Genomic DNA, 17,655 nt, shown 5'->3' on the forward strand with positions numbered 1-17,655 from the left:
AAAACCTTGAGATGGGGAGGCTACAACCTCGCGTAGCATGGGATGAAATTTATATCGCGCGCTCTAAGGGGTGCCCCCCTCTCGGTCCCAACCAGAAACACCCATGCCCCCTGACCGGATGACTGGCTTTAATCCAGGGCCATGGAACGCTCATCCCGGCCCCTCTATTTGGTGTGTACAAGGAAAGAGGTTTGCAAATTACTAAATCGTATTCTTTGCAGAAAACATGTGGCAGCACGGAAAGGGATGAACGGTAACGTGGCTCGGGCAACGTTAACTTCGGAGTTTAACGGTTGACATAAGACTGGCATGGTACAACAATACCATCTTATTACCTCTCATGTCACCACATGATCAGGTCATCTCCCATCAAAAGATCACATCAAACTTCGAAGCACACTGGTAGTTGCCTTGCATGCAACGTAGCACTCACTGATGCCCATATGCCATGCACAAACTATTCAAGCAAACATGCAAAACACTCATCATATCAAAGGTTCAAACATTCTTGCCTGGTTCGGAGAAGTCGGAGTCTAGCTCGGCGAAGTTTGCGGCTCCGTCACCTCCTCCGGTATCTACGGTATAAAGAAACCGTATACTAACGTGAATACCGTTGCGTGTATAAAAACTATTCCAAACTTTTTCCAAATAAATACTTAAAAAACTAGAAAAAAATATAAGACTGACAAAAAAGGAATCAATCAAAAATCATCTTTTGTTTAAAAGATATAAGGGTTTTAGTCCAAGGACTAATCTGTGATGAAACAGAAAAGATCCAGGGGCTTGCTAGAAAAAGCAGAAAACGCTTCAGTACGAAATACGCCAGCCCAGAAGGAAAACACACTTTACCCGAAGGCGCCTATAGAAAAATGGTTCGAGGAAAAGAAAGAGAGGCTGACGGGGGGGGGGGGTCCCACCCGTCAGGTTCAAACTCGAACAGAGCTCGCCAGCGCTCGAAGGCTGTGGTGGTCGCCGGCGTTGATCTACGGCGAGGTAGGGGGATCGGAGGGTACCTACGGGTTCAGGGTGTCCTCCCGCGTCGGTGGGTGGTGGACTTGACCGTCGGCGAGCACCACGGCGACGGCGACCTTATCTCCGGTTCGGGCGAGGATGAATCTCTCCGGTGGGTGCTGCAAACTCCAAATTAGGGCGCGGGTTAGCGAGGTGGATGCACTAGGAGGCTACTGGCATGAGTTGAGAGGCGGGGGTGCACGCACTGGAGCGAATCTTGCCGGATCCCGAAGCGGGTCGAGGCGGCCGGAGTTGGGGAAGAAGGCTTCCTCGAGGCCTTCCCAGTGGCTTGGCGTGGTTCTTGTGGGGTGGAGTGATGGTGCGTGTTCGAGTTCGAGCTCGGGACCTCCTTTATAGGCGATCCGAGGAGGTGGCCGTGAACGGGATAAAGCCGGCGAGCAATTACGGCGAGGCAGAGGTTGGGCAGGAGGTTTAGGTGATTTGGCATCATCGTGGTGGTCCAAAGGTACCGTTTCTCACCTAAACCTCGGTCGGACTTGGGTAATGCTCCGGTCCTCGACGGAACGGCCGTACGGGCACGACGGCGGCAGGGAGCGTGCTCCGTGCCTCCCAGTTCACGATGACGGCTCTGCCGCGTGCACAGAGGAGGGGACAGCCACGCGGTGGCCTCTGGTGGCTTGGGCGGTGCTGGACGGCGCCGTCCCTCGCAGCGCCTCTCTGGCAGCCGCAGCGGGCGCTGCTGCCGCCGCGCACGGGGCGATGCACCTCGGCCAGCTCGCCGCCGATGCCCCCAACCTTCCAAGCGGATGCGCGGCGCAGTGGATAAGAATGAGGAATAGGGAGCAAGGCGCCACTGCAGTCACTGGCGAGATCGACATGAAGTTCTGAAGAAAACGACATCGGCTACTGAAACTGTTTTCTGAACTCTGAACTTTGGGAGTAACAGTGTACGCCAGGTGTTCGATGATATGATTTGGGCACGAGGAAATTTTTTTCTGGAGCTGGGACTTGGTGAGGTGACCTCTTGATGCATCTAGAGGCTGCCTGAATTTCCTCAGATTTTTAGGAGAAGAAAACAAATGAATTTCACCAAATTTAGCAAATATGGCCCAAACTTGCAGCAAGCACATTTTGAAAATTTTGAACTGGAGACCAGTGGATCTTCATGGATCTTGGTTGTGGGTCCTAAGGACTAGCCAAGGAAACTTGTTTGGAGGCAAAACTCAAAGGAAAACTAGTGGTTCCTTTGTAAATCTCCAAGGGCCAAAATAGAAGACAGAAAAGATTTTTGATTAAAAATAAATGGAGATAAAATCATGGGGAAGTTTTACTTGCTGGATTGGAAGCTTGACTTGACATAAAGTGGGGAGATGGCCTTTGGGAGGAGTTTTCAACTTAGGTTATGGCAAGAGATAAGTTTTGAAAGGGAAAGGATCACCCCATAAGCCATAGGGCTATTTATAAAGAAAAGATTTTCAAAAACTTTCCCAAGGAAAACACTTGTGTTGAGTCAACACAAGATGAAAAAACCACAAGACCAAAGATCAAGTTTTGGATGAACCCAACGAAAATACTCGTCATAAAAGAAATTTTTTGAGAAGGAGAGTCCTTAAAAATAAAATTTTAAACAACCTCCTTCAAATCAAGCAAAGAATTTGATAAAACCAAAAAAAAATTTGGGTGTCACAGCGCGGCTGTGACTGCCCGTGCACAAGTAAAGGGGTAAAAAAGGGCCCCACTTTTGTACACTAACAGGAGCCCCTGGGCCTAGGTCACACATAAGTGCAACGCATTGTTGGGCTAGGCCTAGAAGGGTGCGCGGGCAGGCGGGGCGGAGTTTTACCGCAGTAACTCCTTCGCTCGCTGCGCTTCCCCACCACCCGCGTTGAATGTGCGACATGCAGGGTCGTGCGTGACGTGGGGGTCATGCATGGGGCGATTCCTGCCCTCATGCGTCACATCGTGGTAAAGAGGCGGCTCGCGCCTTCCCCATAAAAAGAGGAAAACGCAGGGGCGCGGCTCATTTACTGAGTGGACTCGAGTCGTGGCCTTCAAGGCGCCCGTGCCCTATGAGCACGGGGTGGAAAAGGGTCGCCTCACTCGTCCCCTCGGTTTCTGGTTGCTGGACACGTGTCCCCCATGCCTCGAAGATGGTAGGCGGTGGATGTGGGGGGCACGGGCCTCAAATGACGAGGCGGGAAACCGGGTCGCCGCTGATTGGAGCAGCGGGTCGGTCTTGATCCCCTGCGCCCTTGATGGCCGGATTGGTTGAGTGGGGCGGCCGAGCCCCGACCCCGCCCCTTTATAAGAAGGGGAGGGGGATGGCACCCCTCAATCTTTCATCATCCATCTCCTTCCACCTTGGCTCCTTTCTTTCTTCTGCTATGGCGAGAGGGCGCGCCGGCACTTCGACGGTGGCAACGAGGGTCTCTACTCGATAGCGCGCCCCTCCTTCCCAAGAGCTCATGGCGGCGGAGCGGACCACGAGAGGAAGGGGGAGGGGGCGAGACCGGGGTCGCCGTGGCGCTCGGGGAAGAGGAGGACGGGGCGGTGCACCGGCCTCGCCTCCGCCAGCGGTCCCTCCCCCAATGGAGGGCCATGTCGGGGACCAGCCCCGCGAGTTCTTCATGTCACATCCCTAGCTTCTCACAATGCACTAGGCTAGCTGCATGTGTGCATCATGTTTAATATTTGAACGAAACTTGAAATGGGGATGTTCAAACCCTAGCATTAAATCAACTCAACTAGGATGGATTAAAATCTTTTCAATAAACCCAAAATGTCCCTAAGAAAAGTTCATGTTCTGGTTAAGGTGGAAACCTCTGCCAAAAATGATGAATACATCCTTAGATCATTTTTGGATTTTTGAATTAACTCATAGTGTATTTGAATTGGGGCATTTAAATCCTATAAATATTTTAAATGCTCTAATAATTCTGAAACTAGTTGAGGGCTGTTGGGAATAATTTCAACAGTGCCCACAAATATTTTCAGAATTTTTGGAAATACTTTGGCATTTTTAATAAAGCCAAAACAATTGGAGAAAATAGAAAACATAATAAAATAGGAAAAGGGGCAGAGAGAGAGTTACCTGGGCCAGCCTACCTGATCTGGCACTGTAGCGGCCTAGCCCACCGGCCAGCGCCAGTCACCCTCAACCTCCCGCCAGGAGGATGAGAGGCGCGTGGCCACCGCACGCAAGCACGCGCCCCGGCCACCTCCTGCTTGTCGCCTCCCTCTGGACCCCCGGACGACGCCACGCATGCCCCATGCACAACCGTCTCGCTCTCACCCATTTCCCCCCTCTCTCCCGCAAGAACACGAGCTCGACCGAGCGAGCTCGCCGACGCCGATCGCCGTACCCGTGGCCACCGGCCACCCTTCGCCCTGCCGATGAGACCTTGAGCTCTGCATCGTCGTTTTCTTCATCCACACCGAGCCAAGCAACCGGGGAAGCACCCCAACGCCGTCCTCGACGTCTTCTTCAACCTCGGTGCCCGAAGATCGTCGTTGTCGATTCGCCTCCCCGAGCGCCTCCCCGAGCCCACGGAGCTGCTCTTCGACCTCCCAGTGAGATCCTTCATCATCTCCCCTTATCCCCGTGGCCTGTAGCTCACCGTAGCATCTCTCTCCGCCATGCCCATGAGCTTCACACCACCGGCGAAGTCGTCACCGTGGCTAGAGCAAGCTCAGCTTGCCCCTGAGCACGTCATCGTGCTCGTGCTGCTCCCAGGAACCGAACTAGCCCACCCGTTCGTCCCACCGTGCACCACAACGCCGATAGCAAGCACTCCCGAACTCCGGCCGCTGCGCAAGTCGCTGCCCCCGTCGACTTAGGCCACTGGAACCGCTGCTGCGTGCACCACTCGACGCGGACGAGCCTCCCCGTCGCGTAGATGCCCTCCGCCGGCCATTTGGTCGCCGTAGGAGGAATCCCGAGCCGCTCCGCCATCTCTGGCCTTGCCGGCGACGAGCCCCGGGTCAACTCCGGCGAGTTTGACCCGGGTTGACCCTGTTTGACTTCCCCCTGAGTCACTAACATGTGGGGCCAACCCCTAACTAATTTCTAGTTAGGATTAAATTAGTGTTAATTAACCCTGTCAATTAGCTGACCAGCGGATGTGTGGGGCCCAGCCGTCAGGTTTGACCTGGGCTAGGCGCTGTTGACCAGCCGACGTCAGCATGACCTAGTGATGACGCAGTAATGCTTTTCTGGATTTCAAATGAATCGAAATGGTTTATTTATATTCAGAAAATGCTACCAAACTTCAAAAAATCATAGAAAATAATCTATAGCTCAGAATGAAATAATTTATATATGAAGAATTATTAGAAAAATCCAATCTATCCATCTGCACTGGTTTCATGCATGTTAGAGCAACTTAGAGATGCTGTTTATATCAAACATGATAAGGCACTATTTAAATTCATAAGTTGAGTTTGGGATTGAACCTTTGGTTCAAAATGACTCAAACCACCCTGGTTATAGTTGCATTAGCTCAATCAACAGCATATTGCCATGTCATGATCATGCATCATATTGTGCATTGCATTGATTGAATTTCTTCTCTGTTGCCGGTATTTGTCCCCTCTCTGTAGACGATGTTCCGGCGTTGTGATCGTTAACACTAATGAAGACTCAATGCTATCTTCAGAAGTGCCAGGCAAGCAAAACCCCCTTGCTCATTCCGATACAATCCCACTCTCTCGCTCCTGCTCCCTTCTACTGCATTAGGACAACAACGATTCATCTGTTACTTGCTGCGGTAGCTGAACCCCTTTATCCTCTGCATGACCTGTCATTGCCACAGTAAATAGATGAAACCCACTAGCATGAGTAGGAGTTGTTTGAGCCCTGATGTGCCTACTCATTCATGCTTGTTTATCATGCCTGCTATTGCTTAGAGTTGTGTCAGGTCTGATTCATCGGGGATGAATTGAAAGTGGTGAACATGTCCTACTGTGTGAGAGCTAAGGGTGTGAACACGATTTGGTAAAGGTAGCGGTGAGAGGCCATGTAGGAATACATGGTGGGTTGTCTCATTGAAACCGTCCTCAGGAACTGAGTTCTGTGTTTGTGATCCATGAACAGTTACTACCACACATTTGGCTCCGGGCGCTCCAAGCTCTCTCGACTTATTAATCAACCTGATCTCTGTCCAGGAGTTGCAACTAGTTTCTGGTGTTTGTAGGTAGTGTTAGTAGTCTACAAAGTGGCACCCGGTACAGGTGGGCTTGGGACCGACTAGGCACCATGGCACGGTGTACCAAGCATAGATCCATCCGTCGAGGTGGGCTCGGGAACCCTGCACACATTGTTTGGGGCCGTGAGCGACACCCCGGCCGGATCTCCTTGCGGATGGAACCCGAATAGGCGATAAACCTGGACGAGAGACTTGTGTGGTTACTCAGGTCGTGGCCGACTCCCTCGCCAGGCTTCCGCTTGAAGGTTGCCGAGGTACACGACGTGTACATGGTGGTAAGTGGCAAGAGCGTGTGTGAAGAAGTACACCCCTGCATGGTTAATATGATCTATTCGAATAGCCGTGTCCGCGGTAAAGGACTTCTGGGTTGCCTATAACAGTTCATAGACAAGTGAAAGTGGATACTCTAAAATGCGCAAGATAAGCGTGAGTGCTATGGATGGCGTTCTCGTAGGAAGACGGGAGCGGATCCATAGTGGTGTATTGGTATGGTGAATTTGTGGACTTGTGTGCGCCACCTCAAAAGAGTTACTTGCAGTCGTAGTTCAGGATAGCCACCGAGTCAAAGCTGGCTTGCTGCAGTCAAACTCCACCACCCCCCTTTGCTGACACCGATGCATATGTAGATAGTTCAGATGTAAGTCTTGCTGGGTACATTTGTACTCACGTTTGCCTATTTTATGTTTTGCAGAGAGACGTCAGTCTCGCTAGTAGTTCCGTGTGGACTTCGACGTTTAGCTTGATACCTCAGCTACGATCTTGTGCCCTCGGCAGGATCTAGTAGATAGTCAGGCTTCTCAGCCTTTTTCATTTACAGTTGTCTGTACTCAGACATGTTAAGCTTCCGCATGTGTTTGACTTGTATGGTCTGAATGTTGGGTCGAGAGACCCATGTTTGTAATATCTGGCTCTTCGGAGCCTAATGAATAAATACTCTGAGTCGTAGAGTCTTGTTGTGATGCCATGTTGTATTTGCACATATCGAGCATATTGTGTGTATGATTGAAATGCTTGGTATGTGTGGGATCCGACAACCTAGTTGTTTATCCTTGGTAGCCTCTCTTATGGGGAAATGTAGTCTTGTGCTTCCATGAGCCATAGTAGTCCGCTACAGCCCGATTCACCGGAGTCCCGCTAGCCCAACACTACTGCTCTGGAACACTTGACTGGCTGGCATGTGATTCACTTCGTTCCTGTGTTTGTCCCTTCGGGGAAATGTCACGCGGTGACATCCGGAGTCCTGCCTAGCCTGCTACAGCCCGGTTCATCGGAGTCCTGTTAGCCCAGTGCTACAGCCCGGATTCGCACGCTGCTGACCGACATGCTCGATGTTGATTCATGTATGCCTGTCCCCGTAAGTTAGTGCCACTTTGGGTTCACGACTAGTCATGTCGGCCCGGGTTCTCTGTCATATGGATGCTAGCGACACTATCATATACGTGAGCCAAAAGACGCAAACGGTCCCGGGCCATGGTAAGGCGACACCCGTGGGAATACCGTGCGTGAGGCCGCAAAGTGATATGAGGTGTTACCGGCTAGATCGATGTGACTTGGAATCGGGGTCCTGACACTTCATCAGGCTACACCGGCCAGTGCGCCGTCGTCTTCGTATCCCTGCTCCATTCGCTCGGGAGATGGAGCTCGATCCGCCACAGACTCTGAGGTTGCATATGAGGGGCTGCGGTAATGGCGGCACACGGTTTGATGTCGACTTTCCCGCCCCTCACTGCATGTATCTTCGTCGCGGATGGAAGACCTTCGCTCGTGTCCACAGCCTGACGGAGGAGCTCGTTCTCTACTTCAAACTAATGGAGAACGGCCTTCTCTCTGTCAAGGTCTTTGGGGACTTTGGAACTCACCTAAAGTGTTGCGTGGAGAGCTCCTCCGATGGCGAAGACTCCTCAAGCAGAAGTGACGAGGAGGACAGCGACAGTGACGACGAGGGCGTCGAGCTGGGGGACGCTAACTCCGACTCCGACTGACCGCATCGCCCCTCTCTTGGCCACGCGCCCTGCCGAGGGCCTTCCTCGTCAAGCTCTCCATCGGCGCGTTCCCCGTCGCCCCCTTTTTGCCTTCACCCGCCGCACCTGGGAGGAAAGGGGCAAGAACGGGGATCACAGGAAACTTATCTTTTTTTAGTTTGTAAGCCTACGGGCATTAGTAGAATTTAGACCTTGTAATCCCCTCACTCGTGTATACATTCCGTACGAATTGTACTTGTTAACAACATATGAATGAAAAGAAGGGTGTTTGCCGGGTTAGTTTTGTGTGTGGGCGGGGGCCACACCAAGGAACGAGTCCTCGTTATCTTAAGATAAACATTGTAACCCGGCAACAGTCCTTGCCGTCCTCCTGCTCTGTAGCTCGATTACACTCAGGCCCATGGCGGAGGTAGGGGCAAAGCAGGATTGGGCCCTTCGCCCGTTCCCTTCCTACCGCGCTACAACCAAGTCTCGGCCCAAAGAAAGGTTTTTTGGACTTGGGAAAGAGGGAGCATGATGGTATAAGAGTGAGCGAAGTCTTGTACATTCAAGTTTCATACGGAAGTAGGGAGTGGGGGATGAAAAACTTATTTGATGTTCCAGCCCCCGGCAGTCTTGGCTTGCCGCGGTCGGACCTTTGGATCCGCAGCCCCCGGCAACCTTGGCTTGCCGGGGTCGGGGCGCCAGCCTGTTCTCTTTCCTCCAAACAGCTCGGCAGAAATTTCCATGCACCTACGAACCTAAAAAGGACGGGAAGGAACATAGAGATGCACACTAGACCTCTATGCTAGGGGTTAGTCACCGCTAAGCACTATCATCCCTAACCGAGGGAAAGACTCAACCTAGCATGCATGCTAAAACTTAGGGCGCCAGTGCTTCATTTATTTATGCTCAGGGTCTGCGCCTGGCTTTGTACAAAGGGTTACATGCCTCGCCGGCAAGGCTTGTACAAAAGGTGGTCTACAGGGGAGCCCGGCAACCGCGCCTTATGGGTAAAACTTGCGAAGATGTTCGATGTTCCAGGAGTTGCTCACTGGAATAGCATCTTCGGTCTCCAGGCGGACTGCGGCGGGCCTGGTGACTCGTATTACCCGATAAGGGCCTTCCCACTTTGGCGTCAACTTGTTGGAATTCTTGGCCGACTGAACGTGCTGAAGAACAAGGTCGCCTTCCTCAAAGCTTCGGGCATGAACCTTGCGGCTATGGTAGCGGCGGAAGGCTTGCTGGTAGCACGCTGCTCTCACAGCTGCCCGAAGACGATCTTCCTCAAGGAGCGTTGCGTCATCTTGCCGCAATTGCACTTGCTCAAACTCATCATAAGCGAGCACTCGGGGTGACCCGTACGTGAGTTCCATGGGGAGAACTGCTTCTGCCCCGTAAAGGAGGGAGAAAGGTGTCTGGCCGGTGGCTCGATTTGGTGTCGTTCTGATTGACCAAAGAACCGCCGACAATTCATCAATCCAGCGTCGTCCGCACCTGTGTAGCCTGTCAAAAGTCCTTGTCCGAAGGCCTCACAATACTTCAGTGTTTGCCCTCTTAGCCTGGCCGTTGCTTTGTGGATGTGCAACAGAGGCAAAACAGACCTTGCCGCCTAGGTCCTGGATGTACTGCATGAAGATGCGGCTCGTCAACTGCGTGCCGTTGTCGGTGATGACTCTATTTGGCACATGAAAATGGCAGACTAGCCCCTTGAAGAATTTGACAGCTGATTGTGCTGTCACCTTTCTCACTGCCTCCACCTCCGGCCACTTTGTGAACTTGTCGATTGCAACGTACAAGTACTCAAAGCCCCCGACAACACGGGGAAAGGGGCCCAGTATGTCGATCCCCCAGACCGAGAATGGCCAGGAAAGAGGGATTGTTTGGAGAGCTTGAGCTGGTTGATGAAGCTTCTTTGAATGGAACTGGCATGCTTCACACTTGGTTACTAGTGCCGTTGCATCCTGGAGGGTTGTGGGCCAGAAGAAACCTTGCCGGAATGCCTTGCTGGCAAGGGCCCTCGACCCTATGTGGGAGCCACATATGCCTTCGTGTATCTTTGCAAAAAGCTCCAGTCCTTCCTCCCGGAGAATGCACTTCAATTTCACACCGTTTGGTCTTTTTCTGTATAGAACATCGTCAACAAACTGATACATGGCGGACCGACGGGCTACTTTGTCCGCTTCTTCCTGCTCCTCAGGGAGTTCCCCTGTTTGGAGGAATCGGACGGTATGCTGTGCCCATGCCGGAGCCTGGGGCTCGACGGCAAGGACCAAAGGCATTTCCTCTGCCATGGGAGCGGCTGTCTCTACGGCCAGGGCTTGACGCCTTGCCGGAGTCTGTTGCCCCATGGCAAGCTCAGTGTCCACGGCAACATCTTTGTCGGCGGCTCCTGGGAGCTCGGCGGGAAAGTACTTGTCGGGGCCTGATTTCCTCGGCTTGTTCTGCCCTGTCGATGGTTCAACGGATGGTTGAGTTAATCGAAGCACAAAAGTACCTGGTTCCACAGGCAATTTGAAGGCAGCGCGTTTTGACAAGTAGTCGGCGATGCCGTTCTCCACTCGGGGAACATGCTCCCCTTGTATACCGTCAAAACGCTCTTCCAGCTTCCTCACTTCATCTACGTAGGCCTCCATCAATGGGCTTTGATAATCTTTGTTAACTTGCTTGACGACAAGCTGTGAATCACCCCTGACGATGATCTTCTTGATTCTGAGGTTTGTCGCGATCCTGAGACCGGCAAGCAACCCCTCGTATTCAGCAGTGTTGTTTGTTGACATCTCCCTGGGAAAGTGCATCTGGACTACATACTTGAGGTGCTCTCGGGTGGGCGCGACGAGAAGAACACTAGCACCGGCGCCTTGCAGCAAGAAAGCCCTGTCAAAGTACGTAATTTAGTCGCGACTTGTTTCCTTGCCGGGGAGAGCGGTCTCCTGAATCTCTTCGTCGGGCGTTGAGGTCCATTCCGCAATGAACTCTGCCAAGACTCTACTCTGAATGTCGAAGTGCTTTCGAACATCAAACCAAAGCTCGACAGTTCGAAAGCCCATTCCACAATCCTCCCGGTTGCGTCTGGGTTATGCAAGATCTGTTGCAACGGGAAGCGGGTGACGACGGTGATTTCATGTGCTTGGAAGTAATGACGCAGCTTCCTCGAGGCCATAAGGAGGCCGAAGAGCAATTTCTGCACACCAGAGTACCTTGACCTAGCCCCCTGCAAGAGGGAGCTGACAAAGTAAACCGGGTGCTGCATCATCTTCTTCTTCTGCACTATTTTATTTGGTTGCGTCGCTTCTGCTTCGCCAGCGTCAGACTCTGCCGGGGTCCTTGCCTTATTGGCACCAGGCCCTGCCGGGGGGAGCTCTGGTTTGCCATCCGTCAGCCCCGCTGTTGCCATGGCCCCTTCGTCGACCTCCCTTGTGCCACTAGAGCGGCGCTGACCACTTGGTTCGTTGCCGCTAGATATAGCAGCAACGGTTCTTGTGGTTTAGACGCAACCAGTATTGGCGTGCAGGACAGGTACTTCTTCAAATCCTGCAGGGCTGCCTCGGCCTCTAGGGTCCATTCCATTGGACCCGCCTTCTCAAGATTTTGAAAAAGGGAAGGGCACGTTCAGCACACTTGGAGATGAATCTGCTCATGGCGGCAAAGCAGCCAGCGAGCCGACATACATGTGACGCCCGGATAATTAAGCTACAGTAATCCCACGTTAACGATGCCACGTCACCTCGGTTATTGTTGCTAATCTCGCGTTAGATCGAAACCAATTCAAATTCAAAATTCAAAATCAACAAAACAATAAAAGTTTTCAAATATTAAAACTAAAATGTTCGAAGTGAACCAAATATTGCATAGGTAATTGTGGTGGAGAAACCAAACTTTGATAAAGCGTTTAAAAGCTCTAAAATAAATAAAACAGTAGCTTAAACAATTAAATAAATGCCTTTCTTAGTTTATAGAATATTTAACTATTTTAATTAGCTGTGGACTTTTTGTGGCAGTGGTAAAACTAGTCACACTAATTTACGTGATTTTGTATATATTTTTTAAAACAAAATTAAATGAGCATAAGGATAAAACAGTACAGCAAAGTTACTAAAATGAAAAGAAAAAATAAATAAATAAACAAAGACAACTACCCCTGACCGGGCCTTGGCCCAGTTGACCGTGTGGCCGAGACGGCCTGCCGGCCTATCCCGCGCCCGTGTCCTACTAGCCCAACTACCACCTACCTAACCCCCACTCCCTGCTGACCTAGCCGCTACCCGCACATCCCCTCCCCTCGTCCCCCACTTTCTCTCTCTCCCAATCCCGATCCAATCGGGACCGTGATCGATCCCGCCCGGCGCTACCCATCACCGCCGCCCGAAGCCACCTCACGACGCCCATCCCTGGCGCCGCCCCGCCCTGTCACCGCCTCCTCCTCACCTCACCCCCGAGTCTCCCCCGACGCCCGTCCGCGCGCCGCCCCCGATCTGGATCTGGGACTCGGTCTCGACGCCACAGCAACTTGGTGTTCCCTCACGCCGGAGCCACGACACTGCCAGACCGCGTCCTCATCCCCTCCTCTCGCCGCTTCATAAAGCCTCGCCGCCCCCGTTCCTCTACGCGCCTCTGAGCTCACCCTCCTCCCTCCCCTGGCTTCGGCCATCTCCCGACTTCGCTAGCCCTGGCACGCCCCGGTCCCTGCAGCTACACGCGCTCGCGTCGTCCTCAGTCGCGCCCGATGCGCGCTCACCTCGCCCTTTGCCGCATGCTCACCCACACCCATCATTCTGACACGTCGTTGCCATGTCCGGCATTGCCGGTGACCGTCCGCGTGGGCCTACTCGCCGATCCGTCCGCCGAGCCCACAACGGGCCTACTCGCCGATCCGTCGCCCCTGTCTCGCGCCCGCGCTCCACCGCACATCGCGCCGTCCGGCCGCCGTCGCCGGGCCGCGCGCTCGTGCCCCCGCCGCGGCCCCGGCTGGCCTAGGCCAGCACCCAGTCGGGCCGGCGCCCAGCCCCTGCTGCCCGCTAGCGCCCTGTGCCCACTTGCGGCCTGTGCCTATGGCACTGGGCCCCACGCCCCTGTTTACGTTTTAAAAAAAGATAAATAAAAATGAATTAAGAAAGATAATAATTAATTAATTAGTGAATTAATTAAGTTAATTAATCATGTTTAATTAATCTAATTAACTAGTTAGTGTAGTTAAACAGAAATTAGATTAGTTAAACCCTAATTAGAATAAACAGGGTATGACATGCACGACCCACACGTCAGTTTGACCAAGTCGACGCCTTGCTGACTGCTAATGTCATGCTGACATCATACACTTTTCTGGATAATGTTGATTTAAAATAATTAAATAAATTCTAAAAATGATTAAATCTTATAAAAATTAATATAAAATAAACCGTAGCTCAAAACGACGAGACAAATCTGAATACGCAGCCCGTTCGTCCGCCACACATCCCTAGCATAGCAAACAGGCAACTTTCCCCCTCCGGTTCATCTGTCCGAAAACGCGAAACACCGGGGATACTTTCCCGGATGTTTCCCCCTTCGTCGGTATCACCTCCTACCGCGTTAGGGCATACCTAGCACCGCGGATTGCCTCGTTATGTTTTGTGCTTTGTTTGCTCCGTATTTACTGTTTCTTCCCTCCTCTTCTTCCCCGTTAGACCCCGAGACTGGCGCTGATGCCACCGAGTACGACTATGTCACCGACGACCCTTCTTCCTGTACAACAAAGCTTCCAGGCAAGCCTCCCTGATTACCAGACATCGCCTATTCTTCTCTATACTGCTTGCATTAGAGTAGTGTAGCCTCTTACTGCTTTCCGTTTATCCTATCCTGATGCATAGCCTGTCCTTACTACTACTGTTGTTACCTTTACCTGCAATCCTAAATGCTTAGTATAGGATGCTAGTATTCCATTAGTGGCCCTACATTCTTGTCCGTCTTCCATGCTATACTATTGGGCCGTGATCACTCGGGAGGTGATCACGGGTTTATACTATATACTTTATACATGATACATGTGGTGACTAAAGTCGGGTCGGCTCGTGGAGCACCCGCGAGTGATTCACGGATTGGGGGCTGAAAGGACCTTTGTCCCAACGGCCCTCTGTGTGGATCTTTGTGGCGGAGCGACAGGGCAGGTTGAGACTACCTAGGTGAGAGGTGGGTCTGGCCCTGGTCGGCGTCCGCGGTTACTTCAAAATAACACGCTTAACGAGTTCTTGGTATTTGATCTGAGTCTGGCCATTTGGTTTATACGCACTAACCAACTACGTGGGAAACTTATGGGCACTCGACGTCGTGGTATCAGCCGAAGACTTCTTGACGTCAGCGACTGAGCGGCGCGCGCCGGGTTGGACCGCGTAACGCAACTTCCTTTCAAATGGAGGTTGCTAGGTCTGCTCACCCGCCGCGTTCGCAACGTGCAGGTGTGCAATGGGCGATGGGCCTAGACCCCTACATGCATAGGATTTAGACCGGCGTGCTGACCTCTCTGTTGTGCCTAGGTGGGGCTGCGACATGTTGATCTTCCGAGGCCGGGCATGACCCAGGAAAGTGTGTCCGGCCAAATGGGATCGAGCGTGTTGGGTTATGTGGTGCACCCCTGCAAGGAAGTTTATCTATTTGAATAGCAGTGATCTTCAGTAACAGGACGACCCGGAGTTGTACCTTGACCTTATGACAACTAGAACCAGATACGTAATAAAACACACCCTTTCAAGTGCCAGATACAACCCGGTGATCGTTCTCTCACAGGGCGACAAGGAGATTATCGCCGGGCAGGATTATGCTATGCGATGATACTTGGTGAACTTACCATCTACTCTCTTCTACATGCTGCAAGATGGAGGCTGCCAGAAGCGTAGTCTTCGACATGATTAGCTATCCCCCTCTTATTCTGGCATTCTGCAGTTCAGTCCACCGATATAGCCCCTTTACACAGATACCCATGCATATGTAGTGTAGATCCTAGCTTGCCAGTACTTTGGATGAGTACTCACGGTTGCTTTTCTCCCTCTTTTCCCCCTTTCCATTCTACCTGGTTGTCGGAAGCAGATGTTGGAGCCCAGGAGCCAGACGCCGCCATCGACGACGACTCCTACTACACCAGAGGTGCCTACTACTACGTGCAGCCCGCTGACGACGACCATGAGTAGTTTGGAGGATCCCAGGCAGGAGGCCTGCGCCTCTTTTGATCTGTATCCCAGTTTGTGCTAGCCTTCTTGAGGCAAACTTGTTTAACTTATGTCTGTACTCAGATATTGTTGCTTCCGATGACTCGTCTATGATCGAGCACTTGTATTCGAGCCCTCGAGGGCCCTGGCTTGTATTATGATGCTTGTATGACTTATTTTATTTTTAGAGTTGTGTTGTGATATCTTCCAGTGAGTCCCTGATCTTGATCGTACACGTTTGCGTGTATGATTAGTGTACGGTCAAATCGGGGGCGTCACAATTTGGTATCAGAGTCGACTGCCTGTAGGAATCCCCCTTCCACACTCCTTCGCCGAAGTCGAGTCTAGACATTGCAAAACTTTTTACTAACATGGCTGTGTGCCTTACGGGCCCACGTCGCCATTGGGTGGTATTAGGATCTTTTATTCCTCGTCTATACTCTGGGACTCTTATCTCTCTTCTACTCGGGTTAAATGGTTTTACTAACTCTAACTCTAGGTTCTTGTAACTACTTCCTCCCAGAGAGCCACTTGATACAAATGATCGCTTGATGCACTAGAAGATTCCGAAGTTACTCTCTGATGTTCCCTCGATACTTTTTGCCTTCGATTTTGCAATTCCATTCCATCGATAAACCCCAATGGATAACCAAGTACACTTGTCATTCATACAATCATTCCCCGTTGATCTTGTTATTACAAGATACCCCGAAAGTCTCTCTAATGTTCTGAGAATACTTGGTGCCTACTGCCTTGCAGTTCTTTGCTACATGAATACCCCTACAGATAATTTCTCGCACTTACCGATTATCCACTCATCCCTAGTTGATCCATGTATGTCACCAATCTTTGAAATACCATTCGATCTTCTGAAAATCCTCAGCAGCCTATTGCTCTTGAAATTCTTGCTTGCTTACATTATGGTTAATCCCATAAGTCTAGTAATCTTATTGGCATCCTTTGTCACTATCGTTTTGAGTTCGTCGATTCAATATGCTGCGGATGCTTGCAATCCTCAGGATTTATCCTTCCGGCATAGACATTATTTTAAACATGAGCTGGTTCTCGATCAATCAAATTGTCATCGATTATGCCCCTAAGTCTATTCAACTTATCCATCCTTGATCAGAGCGGCTGGTTCTGATCCTTCGATTTGGAATCATAATTCCTTTGCATTTAAGCTTCGAATTATTCAGATGATTCCATTACCTGTTGCCTTTGCATTCTTTCTTCTTCTGGTTGAGTACGGATGCTCACATCAGATCCCTTATGGGCCACCAGATCCTTTGTTGTATGATATCCGACAACATCCTTCACATTCAATAACCTTGTGAGCCTTTCCTTGGATACATAATGCCATTGGTAAATTGTATCCTCTGCTTTCTCAACCATGCTTTGCTTTCAAGCTTGAGTTATTTACTTCTGCAGTTTGTGGTATATGTTCCTAAGATGCCCCGATGGGTTGAACCAACGCCTTCCCTAATCTATGTGAACCCGAAATATTTCACGGGTCATACTTATCTGGTATTGCACCAGGTAAAACTTTCAACAACTAATGTCATTTTCAAAATACGAGGAGGTGAATGGAAGGTTATGCATTGAGAAACTGGGAGTCGACCTTGAACCTTTGTGTTCATGCCCATGGACACGATGTAGATCCTATCATGGAAGCTTCTTGTAATAATAACTATTTCCTTGATATAATATCCTTGGTATCGTTGAATTGATCCTTTGCAATCGTGGTTCCGACCATATGTTCTTCTTTGATCCCATTTCTCGGGCAAGTTTAAGCACTTGTCTTATGTGGATCAATACACATGTCCAACCTTTACTTTGATCTTTCGTCAAGTATTACACCCTGGTATCTCGAGATCATCACGGGACTGCCTAACTTCTTATGAGTTCTCCATCAAGTACTACATTCTCACTGTTTCCAATTTTTCACGGGCTTTGAGTTATTAAACACTCAAAGACACCGATAACTGAACCGAGTCCGCACTACGGTTCAACAACTTTTAGTAATCTTCTTTACTTACGAGTTTGTACCCAATCACGTCATTCTAGCCTGTTCGGCTACATCTTTACCATGCTAATTCTAATTGTGCTACTTGGTCCTTCTTCCCGGAGCACAAATTTCGACGATGAGCTAAGCTTACGTTGACTTTCCTCGTCATATCGTTTTGCCTTGAACAACAAGCTGGATTCCGAGTTTGTGATGTACCCGTGGTTCCAATAACCTTTCGCTTCATCATTCCTTTGACTTGATGTCATCGCCGATCGATTACACCTTCATGAAATCTCTCGACAATTGTGTCATGATCATCATCAACATTCTGA

This window comes from Aegilops tauschii, chromosome 2 (assembly GCF_002575655.3).
Source record: "Aegilops tauschii subsp. strangulata cultivar AL8/78 chromosome 2, Aet v6.0, whole genome shotgun sequence".
Lineage (NCBI taxonomy): Eukaryota > Viridiplantae > Streptophyta > Magnoliopsida > Poales > Poaceae > Aegilops > Aegilops tauschii.